We start from the raw sequence: 18,627 nt of genomic DNA, 5'->3' as shown, positions 1-18,627 counted from the left end.
GCGGACGACCAGATCGGTGGGGAGCAGATAGGTATAACTCTTCGGTTTCAGGGGCTGCAGCATGATATTCAGGACAATTACTGGGAACAAATGTTCATAGGAACACTCATATCTTATATTGTGTAGCTGATCAGCCGATAAACTTAGGAACATAGTGAATCTCCCGTATACTGCAATGATAATTCATTGCAGTGTATAGAAGAAGCAATCTAAAGAGCACATATTCAAGTCTGGGGGGACTGGGGGAGGAATGAAAGGAGGGACTAGAACAGTTCAGAAGGTAAGGTGTAGTGTAAAAAATATACATAAACCTCTTAATTGTATGTATACTAATGCCAGAAGCCTGACTAATAAAACTGGGGAACTGGAATTAGTGATGTGTGAGGAGGACTATGACATAGTAGGAATAACTAAGACATGGCTGGATGATGGCTATAACTGGGCAGTTAATGTACAGGGATACAGTCTGCTTAGAAAGGATCGCCAAAACCGGAAAGGGGTAGGGGGTCTCCCTTTATGTAAACTCCTGTCTAAAGCCCACAGTCCTAGAAGATATAAGTCAGGGACATGAACATGTTGAGTCACTGTGGGTCGAAATACATGGAGGCAAAATTAATAATAAATTACTAATAGGAGTTTATTATAAACCACCTAATATACCAGAGTCCACAGAAAATCTACTACTAAACGAGATAGACGAGGCGGCAAATCATAATGAGGTGGTTATTATGGGTGACTTCAACTACCCAGATCTAGACTGGGAAACTGAAAGCTGTACATTTCATAAAGGAAACAGGTTCTTGGCAATAACCAAAGACAATTACCCTTCCCAACTGGTTCAGAACCCGACTAGAGGGACAGCCATGCTGGACTTAGTATTAACCAATAGACCTGACAGAACAACAGATGTGCAGGTTGGGGAACACCTGGGAAATATTGACCATAAAGTAATAACCTTCCAAATATTCTTCAAACGAGCGTTTCTACAGGGAGGAAAAAAATACCAAACTTCAAAAAAGCTAAATTTAGCCAACTAAGAGAGGCCATAGGCGTAACTAACTGGGACAAAGTCCTCAAAAATAAAAATACCGCCACAAAATGGGATATTTTTAAAAGCATCCTAAAATCCAATTGTGAGAGGAATAAAGGGTTAAGGAACAAAAAGAAACCAATGTGGATAAATAGAACTGTAAAGAAAGCAATAAATGACAAAAAGAAAGCATTTAAATCACTAAAACAGGACGGTAGCGAGGAAGCACTGAAAAACTATAAGGAAAAAAATAGAATATGTAAAGAAACAAATAAAAACTGCCAAACTAGAGACCGAGAGATTAATTGCCAAAGAGAGCAAAACTAACCCTAAAATGTTCTTCAATTATATAAATGGTAAAAAGTATAAATCTGAAGGTGTCGGCCTTCTACAGAGCATTGAGGGGGAAGTTGCAGAGAGCGACGAGGAGAAAGTAAAGCTATAAAATATTTTTTTCTCCACTGTATTCACTGAGGAAAATAAACTGTCCGATAAAATGCAGAATGTAAAAGTAAATTCCCCTTTAGAAGTGCCCTGTCTGACCCAGGAAGAAGTACAACAGCGACTTAAAAAGATTAAAATAGACAAATCACCAGGACCAGATGGCATACACCCCTGTATCCTAAGAGAATTAAGTAATGTCATAGCCAGACCCTTATTTGTGATATTTACAAACTCTTTACTGACAGGGAGTGTTCCACAGGTTTGCGCATAGCAAATGTGGTGCCAATATTCAAAAAGGGTGCAAAAACAGACCCCGGAAACTATAGGCCAGTAAGTTTAACATCTGTTGTGGGTAAACTGTTCAAAGGTTTTCTAAGTGATGCTATCTTGGAGGATCTCAATAAAAACAAGCAAATAACATCATATCAGCATGGCTTCATGAGGGATCGGTCATGTCAAACTAATTTAATCAGTTTCTATAAGGAGGTAAGTTCTAGACTTGACAGTGGTGAATCAATGGATGTCATATATCTGGACTTCTCCAAAGCATTTGACACTGTACCACATAAAAGGTTAGTATATAAAATGAGAAAATGTCTGTATGTGGGTAAGTAACTGGCTCAATGATAGAAAATAGAGGGTGGTTATTAATGGTACACACTCAGATTGGGTCACTGTCACTAGCGGAGTACCTCAGCGGTCAGTACTGGGCCCTATTCTCTTCAATATATTTATTAATGATCTTGTAGAAGGATTGCACAGTAAAATATCCATTTTTGCAGATGACACTAAACTGTGCAAAGTAATTAACACTGGAGAGGACAATATACTGCTACAGATGGATCTGGATAGATTAGAGGCTTGGGCAGAGAAGTGGCAGATGAGGTTTAACACTGACAAATTTAAGTTATGCACATGGGTAGGAATAATGCAAATCACCCGTACATACTAAACGGTAAAACACTCGGTAACACTGACATGGAAAAGGACCTAGGAATTTCCATAAACAGCAAACTAAGCAGTAAAAATCAGTTTCAGGCAGCTGCTGCCAAGGCCATTAAGATAATGGGTTGCATCAAAAGGGGCATAGATGCCCGTGATGAGAACATAGTCCTACCACTTTACAAATCACTAGTCAGACAACACATGGAGTGTTTCTAAAATGGGGTCACTTTTTTGTACTCTAGGGGTGCATCAGGGGGGCTTCAAATGGGACAAGGTGTCAAAAAAAACAGTCTAGCAAAATCTGCCTTCCAAAAACCGTATGGAATTACTTTCCTTCTGCGCCCTGCCGTGTGCCCATACAGCAGTTTACGACCACATATGGGGTGTTTCTGTAAACTACAGAATCAGGGCCATAAATATTGAGCTTTGTTTGGCTGTTAACCCTTGCTTTGTAACTGGAAAAAAAATATTAAAGGGTTTCTACCACCTGGTTTTGAGAAATTTAGCTGTCAGACACTAGCGATCCGCTAGTGTCTGCTCTACCAAACAATGCTATTATAATAGCTTTTTGTGCAGCCGTTTCCATAAAAAACGAACTTTTATCGATATGCTAATGAGCCTCTAGGTGCTATGCGGGCGTCTTTTCAACACCTAGAGGCTCGGTCTACCTTCACAAAATGCCGCCCAGCGCGTCCCTCCAGCCCGCCTATCTCCTCTGGAATGCGACCCTCCCTCTGAGTCAGCGGACGAATTCTCGCGCATGCACCGTGCGCGTCTGTCTTCGGCGCAGGCGCAGTTAATGTCTGACCGCTTTCTGCACAGACATCTCCACTGCGCCTGTTCCTCGGAGCACTATGACGTCATCGGCGCAGGCGCAGTGGAGATGTCTGTGCAGAAAGTGTTCAGACATTAACTGCGCCTGCGCCGAAGACAGACGGGCACGGTGCATGCGCGAGAATTTATCCGCTGACTCAGAGGGAGGATCGCATTCCAGAGGAGATGGGCGGGCTGGAGGGACGCGCTGGGCGGCATTTTGTGAAGGTAGACCGAGCCTCTAGGTGCTGAAAAGATGCCCGCATAGCACCTAGAGGCTCATTAGCATATCGATAAAAGTTTGTTTTTTATGGAAACGGCTGCACAAAAAGCTCTTATAATAGCATTGTTTGGTAGAGCAGACACTAGCGGATCGCTAGTGTCTGACAGCTAAATTTCTCAAAACCAGGTGGTAGAAACCCTTCAAAATGGAAAATCTGCCAAAAAAGTGAAATTTTTAAATTATATCTCTATTTTCCATTAATTCTTGTGGAACACCTAAAAGGTTAACGACGTTTGTAAAATCAATTTTGATTACCTTGAGGAATGTAGTTTCTTAGATGGGGTCACTTTTATGGAGTTTCTACTCTAGGGGTGCATCAGGGGGGCTTCAAATGGGACATGGTGTCAAATAAACCAGTCTAGCAAAATCTGCCTTCCAAAAACCGTATGGCATTCCTTTCCTTCTGTGCCCTGCCGTGTGCCCGTACAGCAGTTTACGACCACATATTGGGTGTTTCTGTAAACTACAGAATCAGGGCCATAAATATTGAGTTTTGTTTGGCTGTTAACCCTTGCTTTGTAACTGGAAAAAAATATTAAAATGGAAAATCTGCCAAAAAAGTAAAATTTTGAAATTGTATCTCTATTTTCCATTAATTCTTGTGGAACACCTAAATGGTTAACGACGTTTATAAAATCAATCTTGAATACCTTGAGGGGTGTAGTTTCTTAGATGGGGTCACTTTTATGGAGTTTCTACTCTAGGGGTGCATCAGGGGGGCTTCAAATGGGACATGGTGTCAAATAAACCAGTCTAGCAAAATCTGCCTTCCAAAAACCGTATGGCATTACTTTCCTTCTGCGCCCTGCCGTGTGCCCGTACAGCAGTTTACGACCACATGTGGGGTGTTTCTGTAAACTACAGAATCAGGGACATAAATATTGAGTTTTGTTTGGCTGTTAACCCTTGCTTTGTAACTGGAAAAAAAATATTAAAATGGAAAATCTGCCAAAAAAGTGACATTTTTAAATTGTATCTCTAATTTTCCATTAATTCTTGTGGAACACCTAAAGGGTTAACGACGTTTGTAAAATCAGTTTTGAATACCTCGAGGGGTGTAGTTTCTAGGGTGTTTTCTATTATGTAAGCTTCACAAAGTGACTTCAGACCTGAACTGGTCCTTAAAAAGTTGGTTTTTGAAAATTTCTGAGAAATTTCAAGATTTACTTCTAAACTTCTAAGCCTTGTAACATCCCCCAAAAATAAAATGTGATTCCCAAAATGATCCTAACATGAAGTAGACATATGGGAAATGTAAAGTAATAACTATTTTTATAGGTATTAATATGCATTATAGAAGTAGAGAATTCGAAACTTGGAAATTTGCTAATTTTTCCAAATTTCTGGCAAATTTGGTATTTTTTTATAAATAAAAATGAATTTTTTGGACTCCATTTTACCAGTGTCATGAAGTACAATATGTGACGAAAAAACAATCTCAGAATGGCCTGGATAAGTCAAAGCGTTTTAAAGTTATCACCACATAAAGTGACACTGGTCAGATTTGCAAAAAATGGCCTGGTCCTGAAGGTGAAAATGAGCCCTTAAGGGGTTAAAAATATAAAAATTCAAATCACCACCTTCCCCCATAATAAAAATAAACAATAAAAACATAAAGATCATTTGCACTGCTGTGTCCTAAAATAGCCATACTATTAAAATGTATTTTGTATGGTGAATGCTGGAATGGGGAGAAAAAATTGGCCAATTCGACATTATATTGTTGCTTCACCTCCCAAAAAATTGAAATAAAAATTATCAAAAAGTCTTACAGACTCCAAAATGGTTTCGATAAAAACTACAGACTGCCCTGCAAAAAATATGCCCTCACTCAACTCCGTAAATATAACTATAAAAAGTTGAGTGGGTCAGAATATGGTGATGCAAATTAAAAAAATAGTTTTCAAAGTTTTTAATTTATTTTTTTAAAGTATTAAAATACAGTAAAAACAATATAAATGTGTTATTGATATAATCTAAGTGACCCGAAGAATGAATGTAGTCGGTTTTACTGCATAGGACCCCATAAAAACTAAACCCATAAAACGAATTGCCTTCTTTTTTTTTTCTTCTGTGGTAGTGAAACAGTACTGTGGTGAAACAGTACTGTGAGTCAGTATGACACACAGATGACAGGCATCACACTTAGAATCACTTCACACTTTACTTATTTGATCAGTTACGGGGCCAAAACTGACCAAATAACTCAAGTTTGAACTCAGCCTTACTGGTCAGTCTTAGTGCCAGGTATGAAGAACCGTGCAGTGGCCTAAGATTCTACTATAGAAGGAAAGAGGGCACTCATTTTACATCGTCATCAGCTGATTCCACATAGATTTCTACAGAACCTGTTCTATTAAACGCTGATATGTTGCCCTTCTTCTCATCCGTCATAAGAACAACCCCATTTTCCCACCACCACTCCATGCTGGCTGCCGCTGCCCCTGTGAACCCCTGCACCGCTACTTCTTTCCAGACAGGTAGGCTCCTGCGTAGCAAGCGGTCTACCCCGGGCACGTGTGGCTCCAGATCTCGCACTGCTGCCACCCTGCTGACTCACGGCCATGCTACCACCCTGCTGGCTCAGCCGCTGCCTTACGCGCAAGTTGCCAACCTCTTCTCCAGATGATGATGAAGCCCCCTCTTCACCTGGCTCCGACGTGCAATCGGCTACATCATCATCCACTACTGTCTGCACGTCACTCAAGTCACCCTCACCAGTCTCAGGGCCGCGTACCTGACTGCCCGCAACACAGGCTCCCACGCGACTCTCAACGTCGCTACTTGCCCGCCTACCGGAGGAAGCAGTGGATCTCTCATCCTCACCTGTCTGTCGGACATACTGTACTGTAACATTAATTGCAAGGGTAAAAGAGCAATAGTGTCAGGCCACAATTTTGCGGCAACTCCGCAACTATTGATTGACGCATCGAATTAAGTGTAAAAGAATTTGAGCACCCTAGAATGTGTGTACTATCATGTCGTAATTTCACACCAACTCCTGAACTAGGGATAGACGCATTGAATTTAGTGTAAAAGAACTTGAACGTCCTAGAATGTGTAGTATCAGGCCGCAGTTTCACACCAACTCCTGAACTAGGGATAGACGCATCAAATTAAGTATAAAATAATTTGAAAAAGAATGTGTAGTATCAAACCAGGTTTTGGTCAAAAACACAGAACAGGTGCAGATCTTTCCATTACACCTTATCTCTGTTGAGGCTTCACTACTGGTTTTGGCTTACAAAAATGGTGGAAATAACTGACCAAATAACTGAAGTGTTAACTCACTCTAAGGCCTCCTGCACACGACCATATGGCTTTTTCAGTGTTTTGCGGTCCGTTTTTCACGGATCCAATGTTCCGTTTTTTGTATCCGTTTCTGTTCCGTTTTTCCGTATGGCATATACAGTAAACAGTAATTACATAGATAAAATTGGGCTGGGCATAACATTTTCAATAGATGGTTCCGCAAAAAACGGAACGGAAACGGAAGACATACAGATGCATTTCCGTATGTGTTCCGTTTTTTTGCGGACCCATTGACTTGAATGGAGCCACGGAACGTGATTTGGGGGCAATAATAAGACATGTTCTATCTTTAACCTCTTAAGGACATAGGGCGTACAGGTACGCCCTTGTGCCCTGGTACTTAAGGACACAGGGCGTACATGTACGCCCTGTGTATTTTCGATCACCGCCGCGCGGCGGGCGGTGATCGGAACCCAGTGATTACTCAAATCATTGAGCAGGCACTTGGGGCAAATGCGCCGGGGGGTCCAGTGACCCCCCCATGTATGCGATCGCAGAAAACCGCAGGTCAATTCAGACCTGCGGTTTTCTGCGTTTCCGGGTTGTTCGGGTCTCTGAAGACCCGATAACCCGGAACAGGATGGTGATGGTGGTGTGATTTCACCCCACCAATCACCATCCAGCGATCCTGAGTGGTGATGGTGACATCACCACTCAGGATCGCTTCCTGATTGGTCTGTGGGCGGTCCGGCGGCAAATTCAAAAGAGGCAGGCGCTCCTCTCTTCCTCCTTTTGTGTTCCGGAGCCGGAGGAGAGAGGAGCTGCCTGCACGTGTGTCTGCCAGCACCCCCAGGACCCGATCTGTGCCCCCAGGACCCGATCTGTGCCCCAGCACCCCCCATCAGGTACATAGGGACAGCATAGGGAAAGTTTGGTTTAGGCAGGGAAAAAAAAGGGAAAGTTAGTTTTTGAACTTTTCTAACTTTTATTGCATCACCCTAAGTTAGGGTGTCTGGGGTCCACAGCACAGCTGTGTGACCCTAGACCCCCCAGGGGTGCTGCCACTTGCCCCCCCCTGCCCCCCCCCCACCTTTTTTGGGGTCCATTTTTTTTTTTGTGTACGCTGATTGTGGCCGGCACTTAGTGTCCGGCCACTGTTAGCGCATCGCACACCCCACCGCTGATCAACTTCGGACGGTTGATCAGCGGTTTTGATTTTTTTTCCCCACATTTTTTGCATTTTTTTTAGTTAGTTTATTATTTTTTTTTTTCTGTTAGTTTTAGGGTGAGTTCGTGAACACCCGTGCCCCCACACACACGCACACAAAATAAAGAGTTACACACACGCACATATACACGCAGACACACACTCCCCTATGGCCCGCCGGACGTTCTCGGCCGAGGAGGCATACGCCCAGCTTGCCTCCGACTCCGAGAGTCCCAGTGAGGATGAGGATGACCCCACATTCCTGTTGTCATCCGCATCCTCCTCATCATCTTGCGATGATGATGAGCCCCCAAGGCGGCGGAGACGCCGCCAGGCGGAGCAAGGGGACCGCCATGTTAGGGACCCTGTGGCCCACACTAGTACGAGCAGCTCTGGGGCTCGTACTGGTTTCCCGGCCCACCAGTTAAATCCACCGGAGCCCCCTGCCGGTGAACTTGTCTGGTGTAGCCCAGAGCGATACGAGCCTGTGATTCCTGATTTTGTAGGCCAATCAGGAATCCAGATTTCCACAGTGGGCTACACTGAATATGACTTTTTTTGTCATTTTTTCAGTGACCCACTGGTAAATCTGAAGGTGGAGCAGACGAATCTGTACGCCCAACAGTTCGTCGCTCAACACCCGGGCTCCTTTTTGGCCAGGCCCGGTGGCTGGACGCCGGTCAGTGCAGCCGAAGTGAGGACATTTTGGGGCCTCGTGCTGCATATGGGCCTGGTCAAAAAACCCAGTGTCAGGCTGTACTGGAATGGGGACGTCCTATACCAGGCCCCACTTTACAGTACAGCCATGACACGCTCCCGGTTTGAGGCCATCCGGAAATGTCTGCATTATTCCGATAATGCAGCATGTCCCCCCCGAGGTGATCCTGCCCATGACCGTCTGTATAAGATACGGCCGGTCATCGATCACTTTGGGGCCAAATTCATGGAGGCCTATGTACTTGGAAGGGAGGTCGCGGTTGATGAGTCTCTCATTGCGTTCAAGGGGAGACTCATTTTCCGCCAGTATGTGCCCTCCAAGCGGGCGAGGTATGGCGTAAAGCTATACAAAATTTGTGAGAGTACCTCAGGGTACACTTACAAATTTCGTGTGTACGAGGGGCGAGATTCCCGGATTCAACCCCCAGAATGTCCCCCCACTCTGGGTGTTACCGGGAAACTTGTGTGGGACCTTATGTACCCACTGCTGGATAAGGGTTACCACCTTTACGTGGATAACTTTTATACCAGTATCCCCTTGTTCCAGTCCCTTGCCGCCAGATCCACGTCCGCTTGTGGGACCGTGCGGAAAAATCAACGCGGCCTCCCTGCCCACCCCCTCCAGGTACCTATCCCCAGGGGTGAGACCCGTGCCCTTACCACTGGAAACCTGTTGCTGGTCAGGTATAAGGACAAGAGGGATGTCCTTATGCTGTCCACAATTCATGGTAACGGCATCACCCCTGTCCCTGTGCGAGGTACCGCGGCAACGGTCCTCAAGCCCGATTGTATCGTCGCCTACAATCGGTATATGGGAGGAGTTGATCTCTCTGATCAAGTCCTCAAGCCATATAATGCCATGCGCAAAACCCGGGCATGGTACAAAAAAGTTGCGGTCTACTTGGTGCAGGTTGCCATGTACAACTCTTTTGTACTATCCCGAAGCGCTGGCAGCACAGGGACATTCCTCCAGTTCTATGAGGCAGTCCTCAAGGCCCTGATCTTTTCGGACCGGGAAAGAGCAGGCCGGAGTACCTCGGGAACAGTAGGTGCCCGGATCGTCCCTGGCCAACACTTTCCAGGTGTGGTCCCCCATACTGGAAAGAAGGGACGAACCCAAAAAAAGTGCAGAGTGTGTCGCAGGAGGGGGATACGGAAGGACACGACTACTCAGTGCGACACGTGCCCCGATCATCCGGGCCTCTGCATTGACGGTTGCTTCAGGGAGTATCACACTTCCATGGAGTACTAAATTTATATCCCAATTTAGCACTGACATCGGATAAAAAAAAATGGTTCTCAGACCTGAGACACCCAAAAAAACTAAAATAATTTATTAAAAGTAGACATATTAGGTATCGCCGCGTCGGTAATAATCTCCTCTATAAAACTACCCCATGACCAACCCCCCCAGATTAACACGGTCAAGAAAAAAAAAAAAAAAAAGGTGCAAAAAAAGTTTTTTTTTGTCACCTTACATAATAAAAAGTTTAATAGCAAGCGATCAAAAAGTCATATAGCCCCCAAAATAGTGCCAATAAAACCGTCCGCTCATCCCGCAAAAAATGAGCCCCCACATGAGATAATTGGATAAAAAATTTTTTTTAAAAATGACCCTTAGACTTTAGAGATACCCAAAAAATAATTTGTATCAAAAAAGATAATATAGTCTAAAACCTAAATAATTGTAAAAAAAGTAGACTTATTAGGTATTGCCGCGTCCGTAAGAATCTCCTCTATAAAAATACCCCATTACCCAACCCCCCAGATTAACATGGTCAAAAAATAAAAATTAAATAGGTGCAAAAAAAGAATTTTTTTGTCACCTTACATAACAAAAAGTTTAATAGCAAGCGAAAAAAAAGTCATATAGCCCCCAAAATAGTGCCAATAAAACCGTCCGCTCATCCCGCAAAAAATGAGCCCCCACATGAGATAATTGGATAAAAAAAAAATTAAAAAAATGACCCTTAGACTTTAGAGATACCCAAAAAAAAGATTTGTATCAAAAAAGATAATATAGTCAAAAACCTAAATAATTGTAAAAAAAAAGTAGACTTATTAGGTATTGCCGCGTCCGTAAGAATCTCCTCTATAAAAATATCCCATTACCTAACCCCCCAGATTAACACGGTTAAAAAAAAAAAAAAAACTGTGCCAAAACCGCTATTTTTGGCACTTTTCCATTTCAATCCGTTTTTTCCGGTAACAAAACAAGGGTTAACAACCAAACAAAACTTAATATTTATTACCCTGATACTGCAGTTTACAGAAAAACCACATTTGTGGTCGTAAACTGCTGTATCAGTAAAAGGGAGGCCGCAAAAGGAAAGGACTGACATGGTTTCTGGAAGGCCGATTTTGATTGCCTTTTTTATTGACACCATGTCCCTTTTGAAGCCCCCCTGATGCACTCTAGAGTAAAAACTCCCCAAAACTGACCCCATCTAAGAAACTACACCCCTCAAGGTATTCAAAACTGATTATACAAACTTTATTAACCCTTTAGGTGTTCCTCAACAGTTAATGGCAAATGGAGATGAAATTTCAGAATTTAAATTTTTGGTAACCTTGCCTCACAAAAATGTAATATAGAGCAACCAAAAATCATATTTACCCTAAAAATAGTCCCCAAAAAAATGCCACCTTATCCCGTAGTTTCCAAAATGGGGTCACTTTTAGGGAGTTTCTACTCCAGGGGTGCATCAGAGGGGTTGAAACAGGACACGGTGTAAATAAACCGGTCCATAAAAATCAGCCCTCCAAAAACCAAACGGCGCACCTTTCACTCTACGCCCCGCTGTGTGGCCGTACATTAGTTTACGGCCACATATTGGGTGTTTCTGTAAACGGCAGAGTCAGGGCAATAAAGATACAGTCTTGTTTGGCTGTTAACCCTTGCTTTGTTAGTGGAAAAAATGGGTTAAAATGGAAAATAAGGCAAAAAAATGAAATTTTCAAATTTCATCCCCATTTGCCAATAACTCTTGTGCAACACCTAAAGGGTTAACGACGTATGTAAAATCAGTTTTGAATACCTTGAGGGGTGTAGTTTCTTAGATGGGGTCACTTTTAGGGAGTTTCTACTCTAGTGGTGCATCAGGGGGCTTCAAATGGGACATGGTGTAAATAAACCAGTCCATAAAAATCAGCCCTCCAAAAACCAAACGGCGCACCTTTCCCTCTACGCCCCGCTGTGTGGCCGTACAGTAGTTTACGGCCACATATTGGGTGTTTCTGTAAACGGCAGAGTCAGGGCAATAAAGATACAGTCTTGTTTGGCTGTTAACCCTTGCTTTGTTAGTGGAAAAAATGGGTTAAAATGGAAAATTAGACAAAAAAATGAAATTCTCAAATTTCATCCCCATTTGCCAATAACTCTTGTGCAACACCTAAAGGGTTAACGACGTATGTAAAATCAGTTTTGAATACCTTGAGGGGTGTAGTTTCTTAGATGGGGTCACTTTTAGGGAGTTTCTACTCTAGGGGTGCATCAGGGGGCTTCAAATGGGACATGGTGTAAATAAACCAGTCCATAAAAATCAGCCCTCCAAAAACCAAACGGCGCACCTTTCCCTCTACGCCCCGCTGTGTGGCCGTACAGTAGTTTACGGCCACATATTGGGTGTTTCTGTAAACGGCAGAGTCAGGGCAATAAAGATACAGTCTTGTTTGGCTGTTAACCCTTGCTTTGTTAGTGGAAAAAATGGGTTAAAATGGAAAATAAGGCAAAAAAATGAAATTTTCAAATTTCATCCCCATTTGCCAATAACTCTTGTGCAACACCTAAAGGGTTAACGACGTATGTAAAATCAGTTTTGAATACCTTGAGGGGTGTAGTTTCTTAGATGGGGTCACTTTTAGGGAGTTTCTACTCTAGGGGTGCATCAGGGGGCTTCAAATGGGACATGGTGTAAATAAACCAGTCCATAAAAATCAGCCCTCCAAAAACCAAACGGCGCACCTTTCCCTCTACGCCCCGCTGTGTGGCCGTACAGTAGTTTACGGCCACATATTGGGTGTTTCTGTAAACGGCAGAGTCAGGGCAATAAAGATACAGTCTTGTTTGGCTGTTAACCCTTGCTTTGTTAGTGGAAAAAATGGGTTAAAATGGAAAATTAGACAAAAAAATGAAATTCTCAAATTTCATCCCCATTTGCCAATAACTCTTGTGCAACACCTAAAGGGTTAACGACGTATGTAAAATCAGTTTTGAATACCTTGAGGGGTGTAGTTTCTTAGATGGGGTCATTTTTGTGTGGTTTCTATTATGTAAGCCTCGCAAAGTGACTTCAGACCTGAACTGGTCCCTAAAAATTTAGTTTTTGTAAATTTCTGAAAAATTTCAAGATTTGCTTCTAAACTTCTAAGCCTTATAAAATCCCCAAAAAATAAAATATCATTCCCAAAACAATTCAAACATGAAGTAGACATATGGGGAATGTAAAGTCATCACAATTTTAGGGGGTATTACTATGTATTACAGAAGTAGAGAAACTGAAACTTTGAAATTTGCTACATTTTTCCAAATTTTTGTTAAATTAGGTATTTTTTGGTGCAAAAAAAAAAAAATTTTTTTACTTCATTTTACCAGTGTCATGAAGTACAATATGTGACGAAAAAACAATCTCAGAACGGCCTGGATAAGTCAAAGCGTTTTAAAGTTATCAGCACTTAAAGGGACTCTGGTCAGATTTGCAAAAAATGGCCTGGTCCTAAGGTGTAAAAAGGCTGTGTCCTTAAGGGGTTAAACGGAACGGAAAACGGAACGGAAACGGAAGACATACGGATGCACTTCCGTATGTGTTTAGTTTTTTTGCGAACCCATTGACTTGAATGGAGCCACGGAACGTGATTTGCGGGCAATAATAGGACATGTTCCATTTTTAAACGGAACGGAAAAACGGAAATACGGAAACGGAATGCATACGGAGTACATTCAATTTTTTTTTTACGGAACCATTGAAATGAATGGTTCCGTTTACGGACCGTATATGGAACGCAAAAAACGGCCAGTAAACGGGGAAAAAAAACGGTTGTGTGCAGGAGGCCTAAAGAGTGTTTTATCAGGCCTCTATTTCACACCAACTCCGTAACTACTGATTGACGCATCGAATTAGGTGTAAAAGAATTTGACCACCCTAAAAGTGTGTAGAGAAGTGTTCTGCTTCAGCGAACGGCGGCGAACCCTTTTCGGGTTATCTGTTCTTGGCCTTTATGGTGTGATCACCTGTAGTATCTTTTCTTTTCTTTTTTCTTTTTTTGTAAGCCTGAGGAGCAAAATCATGCAGCATGCCACACATCACTTTCATCCTAGAAGCAAGGATGAATGGATGTACTTATATATAAACTGAATACACCCCAAAACTGGTTGTATCAGACCGCACTTTCATCCCAGAAGCAAGGATGGATGGATGTACTTATATATAAACTAAATACACCTCAAAACTGTTTGTATCAGAGGAGGAATGGATGTACTTATATCTCTACTACCATATTTTTCATTTTATTAGACGCACTTTTTATTGACACAAATTAGATGACTCAGGAGCTCTCAATAACAGCTCCTGAGCCTGCCATTAAACTGTTGGGCGGGCTGACGGCTTCACTGAAGGCTTCTGCCGCCAGCCCGCGCTTCCTTAACAAGTCCGCACTAAGGGCTGGTGGCTTCACTTACTGTCCTACACTGCCGAAAGCCGGCACATTTATCTTACCAAGGAGCTCCTGAGGCCACGTTTAGGCAGGCTGGCGGCTTCACTTACTGCGCTCTGCTGCCGCCAGCCCACGCCGTTCAGCTGATAGATGGTGAGTGCATCCTGCTACCCACACCTCCACCAATCAGCCTCCTTCCTATCTCCTGCTGTACCAGCACTGCTCCTGCTGTGTATTGTGGTTTTTGTAGATCTAGTCCCTGGGTTAGTCGAGCTCAGGGGCTATAAATGTGTGTCATAAATTACTATAACCCCCCTCATCCATAGGTATTTACTCATATACTGCAGTATATGAGTGGATTCCTATGGATGAGGGGGGGTTTAGTCATATTTAATATAAACACTGTCCAGGCACTGTTCTGTAATTATCACGTGTTTATATTAAACAAGACTATAACCCCCCTCATCCATAGGAATCCACTCATATACTGCAGTACATGGGTGGATTTCTATGGATGAGGGGGATTATAGTCATATGCCAATTACAGAACAGTCCCTGGACTGTGTTTATATTAAATATGACTATAACTCCACTCATCCTTAAGAATACACCAATGTACAGTACCTACAGTACATCAGTGTATTCTTTAGGATGATGGGCGTTATATTTAATATAACAGTGTCATCCACAGTTCCCTCATAAAAGTGCGTCATCCAAAGATCCCCATAACAGTGTCATCCACAGATCCCCCATAACAGTGTGTCATCCACAGATCCCCCATAACAGTGTCATCCACAGCTCCCCCCATATCAGTGTGTCATCCACAGATCCCCCATAACAGTGTCATTCACGGATCCCCCATACCAATGCATCATCCACAGATGCCCCCATAACAGTGCTTCCTCCACAGATGCCTCCTTAACAGTGCGTCCTCCACAGATCCCCTCCATAACAGTGTCAACCACAGATCCCCCATAATAGTGTCATCCACAGACCACCATTAGTTCAAAACCCACCAAAAGCACACCTTTTGGTTCAAAATATTTTTTTTCTTATTTTCCTCCTCAAAAACCTAGGTGAGTCTTATAAAGTAAAAAATATGGTAAATACACCCCAAAACTGGTTGTATCAGACTGCAATTTCACCCCAGAATCAAGGATGAATGGAAGTACTTATTTATAGAATAAATACATCCCAAAACTGTTTGTAACAGAATGCAATTTCACCCTAGAATCAAGGATGAATGGAAGTACTTATATAGCAAATAAATACATCCCAAGACTGTTTGTAACAAAACTGAATTTCACCCCAGAATCAAAAGGTGTGCTTTTAGTGGGTTTTGAACTAATGGTGGTCTCTGCCTGACACTATTATGGGTAATCTGTGGATGATGCACTGTTATGGAGGGGATCTGTGGATGGCGCTGTTATGGGGGGAATCTGTGGATGGCACTGTTATGGGGAGGATCTGTGGATGGCAATGGGGGGATCTGTCTATGGCACTTTTGTGGGGACGGGCATCTGTGGATGGCACTGTTATGGGGTGAGGGATCTGTGGATGGCACTTTTGTGGGGTGGAGGATCTGTGGATGACACTGTTATGGGGGAGATCTGTGGATGACACTGCTATATATGGGTCATCCACAGATCCCCCCCCCCATAACAGTGTCCCCCCACCGCTCACAGCAGTATTTCTAGTAATCACTACTCTAGTAACAGTAATCCTTAACCTCTCAATAAATTTAACTAAAGTTGGACTCTCCCCTGTATCAGCACTTACTAACAAGCGTCCGGAACAGGCAGAGCGTCTGGCAGCGTTACGCCACTCACTGACGTTGCGCACCTGCTCATTTTGCTTCATTCATAAAGTGGGAGGAGCAGGCGCGCGACGTCAGTGAGTGACGTAACGCTGCCAGCTGCTCTGCCTGCTCCGGCTGCTTGTTAGTAAGTGCTGATAAAGGGGAGAGCGCAACTTTAGTTACATTTATTAAGAGGCTAAGAATTACTGTTACCAGAGTAGTGATTACTAGAAATACTGCTGTGAGCAGCGGGGGCCCGATGTAAGAGTACAGTGACTGCACCGGGCCCCGCCGCAAGTTCCCGAACTCCAGCCCCTCCTCCTTCCCTGCGGATACATAGCAGACTGCGATGTAAAATGGCAGCATTCGCCCCATAAGATGCAGGGGCATTCCTCCCCACACTTTTTTTTTTTTGGGGGGGGTGCGTCTTATGGGGCAAAACATACGGTACTTGTATATCAACTAAATACAAAGAAAAACTGGTTGTATCAGACCGCAGTTTCACCCCAATAACAGAAGCAAGGATTACTGGAATTACTGATGTATCAAAGAATGCAAACAACCTAAAATCAGTAGTATTAGAGCACTTTGTAACCCCAATTAGTGCAGTAAGGTGTAATACTGTAGAATAGCATCTATAACCCAGCTTTTACAGTCTCCTATTGGTCCATGCTCTCTCCCTTACAGTGTGGATAATACTTCCCTATCCTTTCCCTGAACTGCTCAATAATTTTTTTATATAATAAAAATTGTTTCCTAGGACTGTCCCTAGCGCTTGTCACGTGTCTGCCTGCACTAAGTTCAGGGCCGTCTTTAATATTGATTGGACCCTGGGCAAGAATTTTCTTGGGCCCCCTGGATCCCACCTTTCAACACCCTGGCATGCAATCACGCCCTCCACCACAACAGACACACACAAAAAAAAGTACACACACCTCGTAGAGTAGTAAACTTTGATAATGGTGAGTGGCCACTAGAGGTGTTCCTTGGGAGTAATGTAAATACTGGCTTTTTTTCTGAAAATACAGTGTTTACATTAAAAAGCTTGCAGAGACATGCTATAGACACCAGAACTACTACGTTTAGCTGTTGTGGTTCTGGTGACTATAGTGTCTCTTAATATATAGAGAAAAAAAGAATACACACAAAAGTATCAAATAAAATGGCTGTATCATTATTCTAAAAATTAAAAAAGCACAACTTCTGACACAAATATATAGTATTTTGCAGATTACTTTTTTTTTTACATTGTGCAGATAGTACTGTACTACTAATCCCTCCATCCACCCCTACATACAGGGTAATCCAGCGCCCTATACCTCTTACATCCTGTGACGTCTCCTTTGATGTAGATGTTATCTTTCCTCATCTTCTCCTTTCAGACCTTCAGACCAGACCACCATTTTTCAGCCATTTCTCATCTCTGCAGTTTGACAAACAAAATCTTAGTTTACTACTTTTGCATTATCCTCCCTGGACAAATCATTCTACCACCCCCATACTGTGCCGCTGTGCACCCCAATACTATACTGCAGAAACAGATAAACCCCCTGCTAATAGTAGTATCATACAGATAGTGCCCTTCAATAATTATTGGCACACAGTGCCCTAAAATAACTGCGCCCAGCACTAATAGTGCCCCTGACACTAATAGTGTAAACATAACGTTCCCCAAAAATAATTGTGGTAAGCTGATACTGTGCCAAGGTGTCCACACAGTAAAAGTGCTCCCAAAAGTCCCACCAATAGGAATAATTCTCTGCTAGAGCACACATGGTAGTAATAGTGATCCTACAGTGCCCCTAACATCTCCCCACTGTGCCCCAGACGTAATAATGCTCCCATAGTGCCCATACTAGTAATCATGCTCCCCATAGACCCCCAGTAGTAATAAAGCCCATCGTAATGCCCCCCAGTAGTAACAATTTTCCTTATAATGTGCCAATGCAAAAAATACCCCTTTTTAATTCCCCCAGTTGAGCTAATGTCCCCATAGTGCCCCCATAATGTGCCAGTAAGAAGTGCCCACATAGATGCCCCCAATCATGTGCCAGTAACAAGTGCACCCATAGATGCCCCCTAATAATGTGCCAATAACAAGTGCCCCCATAGATGCCCCCGTAGGTAAAGTTCAAACTGGTCTTTACTGGTTGCAACTTTCATCCAAGCGAGATACAGCAATAGTCTTTGGTCCCAGCAGGTATTGGCAATGTGTGGCAGGGAATTATCTTCTGCTCTATCATGTACCTGGAGCTTTTGCAGGAAAAGGACATTTTCTTGTTGCTCTAAACTGTGGCAGGAATTTGGCTTCTGCACTGGCTATCTTCTGCTGTCTGGGGACTGACTTGCTGAGGAGGAAATATGGCTTCTCCTAGTCTCTGGGCTTTACTCACAGCTATTGTCTCAGGGTATGCTTCTTCCTGGAACTGGAGTTGTCTGCTTGCTTTCTTCCAGCTGAGGCTGCAAGGCTCAGGCTGGGGATGATG

The 18,627-nt window shown here is 43.1% G+C and overlaps 1 protein-coding gene across 1 annotated transcript in view; it reads left to right on the top strand.

Annotated features, from left to right (window-relative positions):
* Nucleotides 1–18,627, top strand: part of LOC121008305 (E3 ubiquitin-protein ligase RNF213-like) — a 393,898-nt gene that overhangs the window by 139,169 nt on the left and 236,102 nt on the right. The window lies entirely within an intron of this gene.

This window comes from Bufo bufo, chromosome 1 (assembly GCF_905171765.1).
Source record: "Bufo bufo chromosome 1, aBufBuf1.1, whole genome shotgun sequence".
NCBI lineage: Eukaryota > Metazoa > Chordata > Amphibia > Anura > Bufonidae > Bufo > Bufo bufo.
Note: the sequence above shows the minus strand (reverse complement) of the source record. Positions and strands in the feature narration are given on the sequence as shown.